At 36.6% G+C, this 8,127-nt stretch overlaps 1 non-coding gene across 1 annotated transcript; it reads left to right on the top strand.

Moving 5' to 3' along the window:
* Window positions 1-884: 884 nt before the first annotated feature.
* On the top strand, window positions 885-1,016 carry LOC129470831 (small nucleolar RNA SNORA72). The gene has a single exon (XR_008653353.1). It is a non-coding gene; the product is annotated as a small nucleolar RNA SNORA72 (small nucleolar RNA).
* The last annotated feature ends 7,111 nt before the right edge of the window (window positions 1,017-8,127 follow it).

Genomic DNA, 8,127 nt, shown 5'->3' with positions numbered 1-8,127 from the left:
TATCAAAGCAAGATGCATTATTCCTTGATTTATTAAAATTCAAATCCATCTACAGAGTGAATAAGAAAAGAGAAAAGCAATAGGGACCAGAGGTGGAGGGCTGTAGTCTCTATTCAGTCACAGTAGTGTCCTTGGCCATGCCACTTCCCTCCACAGATTTTCTCAGTTGCAAAATGTAGAAATATATTCTTAGGCCATTTGAGTTCTGGAAGTCTACATGAATAACCATGTCAGAAATTGAATCCAAAAAGTTCTTTGAAATCTCATTTACACTGAGAATCCCAATTTATTTAGGACCCTTTGGGATAACTCTATTTTAATATTTAAAAACATATTAATTTATGCTATTAGCTATTGGCAATTGCATTTTACTTTTTTCAACTCATCTTTGGAAAGGTTATTTTTCTGATGCCTTGAAGAGTAGAAAATGCATATTGGCAGTACAGTGTGGTTGTCAAATATACAGGATCTATCTATCCCAGACTATCTGGGCTTAATGCCCTGACTCCTACTTAGTAGCTGTATGATTGTGAAAAGATAACTTAATCTCCTTGTGCATCCGTTTCCTCATCTGTAACATAAGAATAATAATAGCTATTATGAAAGTATATGAGATGGAGTTAATGAGTTAATACAAAGTTCTTATTGCTCAGCTTGACAGACAGCAAATGTCTAATAAATGTGCGCTATTGTTACAAGACTCAAAGGTTCTTTTTTAAAAAAAAAATAATAATAACTGAAGGGTCTCCCTTGAAATAGTCGCAAGGCCCATTCTCAAATTTGAATCTATTCTCAAATGCCTGGAATCTTCCAGCCTCTGGCAATATTCAGCTGAAATTAAAGCAGACAAGAATATAGGAAAGCACATGCAATGAGACTTTCCTCTGCAAATACCCTCACTGTTCTGATTTTGTAATAGTCAGGGCAGGCTAAACATTCGCTACATTAAGACCATGAGTGTGTCCCCAGACTTGGTTCTTTCCCTGTGTCTGGTTTTATAAATGCTTGTGATAAACCAATTTTATTATATGGTCATTTTGTGTGAATATATAATGGCTGTGATTCTAGGTTATCTTTGGTCAACCTTAAGAAAAATGACAGTACAGCTAATGTGATAACTTTTGCAAAAAATCAGTGCTGATTTGCAGACCATTGTCTACAGAAGGGATAACCAAAGGTAGAGAAATTTTATCGTACCAGTTGCTATTAAATGAATTGTAAAAAAAAAAAAAAAAAAAAAAAAAGAGGCTTTCCTTGTAACAGTGGTGATAAAACTTAATTGAGCCAAAGTTGTTTTTTTCTGTATGCTTTTAAAGCATGTATATAATTTTAAGCAACGCTTGGATCCATCAGAACAAAATTATCTCATCCAAAATTAAGGCCTGTGATTCTACACTACAAAAAAAAAAAAAAAAAGAGGGGTTGGGGGTGATGGGTGTGAGAGTCACAGATAAGAAGGCTCTGAAATGTGCCAGGAATCCTTTGACATTAGTACTAGTGATATTCAGGCTAGAGCAAATACTTGCAATGTAAACTCTGGAGCATAACTGCAGCTTCTGTGAAGGTATCATTTTTCCTTCTCTCCAAACATTAGAACTTAATCTTCATTTGTAAGTCTATAACACCAGCAAACTGACAGTGTGCCTCCTGTCACCCTTTTCTTCAAGGGTGAGTCTCAGTGGCTAGTTCTTCTTTGCAGAAACAGGATAGGAACAGATGTGACAATCAGTTCAATTTGTGGTTTCTTCTGGGTCTTCCCAAAGTAAAGAAAGGTCTCTAAGAAGAAAAACTTGGTAGTGATAGATGAACATAAAGATGATGATGATATTGGTAAGAAGAAGAAACACCTTTAAGTTAAGTGTCAGCACTTTATCTAAGTAGCACCTCAACAAATAAATTCATGAGATGGGAGTATTTGGGTCATATTCTGTGGAACAGAACCAAGGCACATCCAAGATTAGTAACTGACCCAAGGTCACTACATTATTTAAACCTCTGTCTGAATTCAGAGACCCTCACATTGACCACTGTACTTTATTGCCCCCATAAAAACTGCAGGGAGGTTCCCCCTCCACCCTTTCTCGCCTCACCCTGGCACAGTGTCTTTCCCTTGTCTCATTTTTCCTTGGCATCCAGGCTCACATTCAGTATATTTGTTTACTTACAAAGGGCTTTGCTCCAGTGATTAAGGACCTAACGCAGATAATTACCCTGTGATTTGCAAGCAGTGCAGTGGCTGGTATTTCAGGAAGTAGCATTGCCGTATAAATATTACCTGTGTGCTGTGTCAGCTTATTGCCCACCTTGAGAGCAATCTCCCTGTTAGTTTTATGGCACATTAAGTCCCCTTTTGGAATGAATTGGGTTTGTGTGAGCCGGATTGGTTACATTAGAATAAAAGAGTAAACAGCAGGGATGACTGGAAAGCTATAAAAGAGACGCATTAGAGGAAGGGAAAGGTGGTGGGAGGGGTGAGGCATTTAAAGGAGACGTTTAAAATGATAAACTAATAGAAATGGAGTGAGAGTCTGAGATGGTTATACTTACTGCTGAGAGTCTGACTGTTACAGCAAAGGTGTGAGCCAGAGGATGAAAAACAGCACCGCAGGAAGGAAATTACCTGGGAGGGTGTGGGGAGAAGACAAATATTAATAGGTATTATATGTCTACCCCTATCTCTTCTTGGACATTTAAGTCAGCTGCAGACATGCACTTACTAACTTCTAGGGACCAAGCTGACACCATGGGCAGTCTCCCATCTTGCCTGCGCTTCCATGCCCTTTGCCGTCGCCAAGAGGAAGGGACAAAGAGGGACTTCAGCACCAGATGCCAAGCCCTTAATACATGAACCAAGGTGCTGATGGGTGTGTTTCCTCTGCTAACATTATAACCATTGAAGCCAGAGAGCATCTTGTATATTTCGGTATGCCTGATACTGGCGGGAAGTGCTCAACAAACATTTGTTTGTTCAAAATAAATAAATGAATGAATAAGATGATGTACTGAGCAGCAAAGTCCATCTCTAGAAGTGCCAATAAACCTGGATTTCTTGGTATGAATTTCAGTACAAACCTGGAGCCTCTCAAATGCTGTTTTATTTACTAATTGCAGAATTAGTAAATAGTAATTATTTACTAATTGCTAGAATTTGGTCAAAGTCCCTAACTTAAAAAAATTTATTAATTTTGAGATTGCTTTGTGCTATAGGTAGGAATTTATAATAGTACAAAAAATATAATAGTTCCTCTATATACTCCTATGGAGGGGAGGGATCTCTATGGCATATAATTAAACAAAACCAAATCAAGGTGAAGAAAAATATTTGAAAAAAGGGATGCAAAGATGTGTGTGTTTGCTTTGCTTATTTCAAAGAGTCATAGAAAAATTTAAAAAATTAAAATAGTAACCTGTGGAAGGAAGAAAGAAAGAGGATACAGAGGACTGAGATTACAAGTTAGAAATGTCTAAATATGTCTTGTTTTATACCTTTGAGCTTGGGATAAAATATGTATTTAACATAATTAGAAAATAAAAATATAAAAGCAGTACCTAAAACTACAAATCATAATGAAGTCAGGGAACCTAACTGTGTATTGAGTTGGTGGCATCGCTATACATAAGAGAATTATTTCACGTGCTTTCAAAACATGTTTATTATACTGAATATCTCTAGTAAGATACATGCTAAGGATAACAGACTATTACATAGATGGAAAACAGATATATCTTTACATTTGTGGTACTCTTGATAGTTATTCTGAGACTGCCAAGAATTTTAGAATTTCAAAAATTAGTACTTATGTTGCTGACATTGGGAACCAAGATTTTTGATGAAAGAATGAAGGATAGATCTAAGCTTAAATAAACTAATTTAAAACTTAGTAGCCCAAGCAGGCTTATTTTGAAGTACCATAAACATATGTGTTTTATCTTCAAACATAAACATGCACTTACGTGTGTTTACAGACACACATGTACATATATACACACACATACATACATGTATGGATATATTTCCCTTTCTGATTCTGTGTACTGTAAAGACCTAGAAATTTTGGCCAACCTAGGAGCACTGAACGCACCTATCATACAGAAGAATATGGTCTCAAATATCAGGACTCTTTGAGAGTTGTTGACAAGAATTGTACCAGATGAGCTTGTAGCATTTCATCAGACCAGAAAGCAAGGAAGTTATCAAAGACTATGTTGCTTTTTTACTTACTGACCTCTTCTGGAGCAAGTAAAAATGATTTTTATTAGTCATTGTTTTTTATTTATACTAGTTTCTTCTTCCATTTAGTGTAGTGCACACATAAACACATTTCATGAATTTATGGTGGATAAATATAAATATGACTACATTTGGAGGAAGGGAAAAGGAAAACCACCAAAAGCCCATTTAGACAATTAGAATCTATTCTTTACATCTGGCATATAAGCCGCTGAGAACTACTATCTTTAAATCATTGTTACATGCCATTAATTAACTTGAAGTCTTGACTATTCTTTGGCTTTTCCTTTTTGCTTTGGTTTCAAATAAATATCATTTCAGTTTGTTATTGTTTTGCTCACATTCTATGCTTTGCTTTTCAATACAAGTTAACTAAGCATAGGTATTTTTTATGTATTTACTAAAATCAATAAAAGGTTTACGTTGCCTTTAATAGAATAAATACAGAAGAAAATGGATGAAATTAGCTTCTAGAGTACTTCAATTACACAATTTATAAGGTGTATTAAAACCTCCCACAATTTTAATTTTTTCTATTTTCGAAAGTTACACTTTAAAAATATATTTGACATTTTATTAATTGGTGCATAAATGTTTACAATTGTTATCTTTTATTGCAGACTATGCTGTTAGTAGTATAAAATAGGCAGCTTTTGGCCGGGCACGATGGCTCATGCCTGTAATCCCAGCACTTTGGAAGGCTGAGGCCTGCGGATCAAGAGGTCAGGAGATTGAGACCATCCTGGCTAACACGGTGAAACCCTGTCTCTACTAAAAATCCAAAAAAGAAAAAAAAAATTTAGCCGCTGCCTGTAGTCCCAGCTACTTGGGAGGCTGAGGCAAAAGAATGGCGTGAACCCGGGAGGCGGAGTTTGCAGTGAGCCGAGATCGTGCCACTGCACTCCAGCCTGGGAGACAGAGCGAGACTCCGTCTCCAAAAAAAAAAAAAGCAGCTTTTTTTCACTTAATGTTTCTTACCTTGAATTATAATTTCACGTATGCCTTCATTGTCCTGGTACATTTCTCAGATTGTACATTGCATTCTGTCCAGTCAGCAAATTTGAGGATGTAATTTCAGAGATAATTTTCCTCTGTCTACAGAATCTCTGCAGGGATAAATGTCCCTAAACTATAAAAAGTATCCTTTTCAGCTTAGGTACAATAAAAGGGAGGACCCAGACTATATACTCTACTGCCTCTTAAAAAAAACACATAATTAAGTGTGGTCTGTAGACCACCTGCTTCAGAATCACCTGGGATGTTTGTTAAAAAGGTAAGCTGCAAGACCCCCACCTAAGACACAGAGTGCGTCTTTGGGGGATAAAGTCCTGGCGTCTGAATAGTTAGCAAGCTCCACAGGTGGTTCCTATAGTCATTACAGCTTGAGAACAACTGGCTGAAAAAAATAATGACAAAGCATCACTAAAATAAATTCACTTTTTATGTATTTGGATGATTTACATAGAAAGCTTCCAAATTAACTTTTTCTCTGTGCAAGTAGAGTTAAGTAGTTATTAAGAGAAATTTACAATATTTATGGAAAGATTATTTCCTATTTCCTCTCTCTTACTAACTCATAATAGCTGAAGAAAAAGAGGTAGCATAGTATTCAATTTGCCCTCTTTCTTGCCCTAGATTTTTCTCTCATTTTGCCCAAATGTTTCCCATTTTCTACCTTTACCACATCTTTAGCTATTACTGACTTCCTATTTATATTTCATGATCCTCACCTATAGGATCTTTTGTATAAACAAACCAAGGCTTTTTTTTTGATTTTTGATTTTTTGCAAAAGGAAACAAAATAACCCCACACATTTGAAATGACAACAATGTGTTAACATGCTCTGATTATGTAATCAAGGTTTCCTCTTTTCATTTTATTCCTATGCAATAGAGTTTCAATTTACCAGACCAAATATCTCAGTACTTTTGCTGTCAATCGATGAAGCTGTAATATGTAATTCAATCACCATGCATTTCTTGCCCCACTGAACAAACGTTTACTGACTTTTTAGATTAATCTTTTGGCTGAAGTAACTCGAAATATTGTCAAACACATAGCAGTGTGTAATAAACAGATTGAGTCCCTTCCCTTTGCGCAGGCATTAGTGAGGCAAATTTTCGTCTATTCACTTTGTTTTATTAGGTCAGGTCATCAAAATGGGACTCTTTGTAAGCTTTAAATGACATTTCAATTTGTTGAGTACATTCCTAATGGAATTCTATACACTTTCCCCTTGGGAAATATTTGCCTTGCAGGCCCCCATGAAGCCAAGTTCGCTGCAATGTCGCTAATGAGTTCAAAATATCTATTAGCAAACAAAGGTTTTGTTTGATCCTTAGAGACATAGTACAAATGAAATAAATGGACCTTTAGAGAGAATCTAATTCAACTCTTTCATTTTTACGTATAAGGAAACTGGAGTACCTAGAGATGGAAAATTTCCTACTCAAGGCAAAATTATAAGTGGCAAAGCTCAGAAAAGTATCTGAGTTCTAGTCCAGTGCCACGGTGGCTATGCTGGGCTATCAGTGGGATATGTCAGGATATTATTTTTCACATTACAATAAAACTTTTCCTTGAAACTGCCAATTCTCTGCCTGTTTGCAAAATCATTATGTCTTTGCTCCACAATAAAATCTTTAGTTCCTCTTTTTCCTCCATCCCCTATAACCATCAACAAATCCTGTAGACACTACCCTGGAAATAAATTCCAAATCCAACTGCTTTCTCTAGTCTATGACCCCAACATCTCTTCCCTAGTCTGCAATTGTAGCTTCTCTCAGATGATCTCTCTGCTTCCACTGCCCATGTCCTCCTCTTGGTTGTGACCTGTGTCAGTTCTCTACACTGGAGATAAAGCCAGCAATCTTCTCAAAACAATAAAGCCTTTGAGCCAAACACTCAGATGACTTCTACAGCCCTATAGGAATAGAATCCAACACGCTACCATAGCCTACAAGGTTTGACAGCGTCTGATTCCAGCCTACCTCTCTGACCTCACCTCCAACTACCCTTCCTCTTGTTCATTCTGGGAGAGCTACACAAATGTCTTGTGGTTTTTCATACCAAGTTCACTATCTTCTGCGTCTTTGTACTTGCTATTAACTCTGCCAGAAATGCTCTTTGGACTCTGCTACTTCATCCCTTGCTTTGATCAGGTCCCAATTTGAATGTTACCTCCTTAGCAAAATCTATTCTTATCACTTGATCTCAAAGAGCTACCTGCTCTCCACCACCCCACCACTCTCTGTTACCTTATTCTACTTTAATCTTCGCATTTATCTATCTGATATATAATTATATAATGATACATTTACTATTCCCCAACTACAATTTAAGTTTTATGAGAATAAAAAAAAAAGTGTCTATTGTGTTCATCTCCAATGTTTTACTCTCTGTAGCAGTGTCTGTCACGTAGTAAAGACCTTAATTTTTATTGAATAAATAAATAAACATCACTTTCTAGAAAAAGCAAAAGCATATATACACACACCCACTCATACATCCATACACACACATATCCAATCTGTTTTGGTCAGACCACACTAGAAATTTTGCATTTAATTCTACATCCTCTTTAATAGGTTGAATTAACGAGGCTCTTTATCTTTTAAAAAAGGAACATAAAATTATTTGAAAACCAAAAAATCACCACCTGAAAAAGGAGTAAATAGAGCATGGGTAGAGCCTGAATATATGAACATTTTGGAATAAAAGTTATAGGCCGAGCACGGTGGCTCATGCCTGTAATCCCAGCACTTTGGGAGGCTGAGGCAGGTGGATCACAAGGTCAGGGGATTGAGACCACCTTGACCAACATGGTGAAACCCCATCTCTACTAAAATACAAAAAAATTAGCCAGGCATGGTGGCGGGCATCTGTAGTCCCAGCT

This window comes from Symphalangus syndactylus, chromosome 20 (assembly GCF_028878055.3).
Source record: "Symphalangus syndactylus isolate Jambi chromosome 20, NHGRI_mSymSyn1-v2.1_pri, whole genome shotgun sequence".
In the NCBI taxonomy this organism is placed as follows: Eukaryota; Metazoa; Chordata; class Mammalia; order Primates; family Hylobatidae; genus Symphalangus; species Symphalangus syndactylus.
The sequence above is the reverse complement of the archived record's forward strand: the minus strand, read 5'-3'. Positions and strand labels throughout refer to the sequence as shown.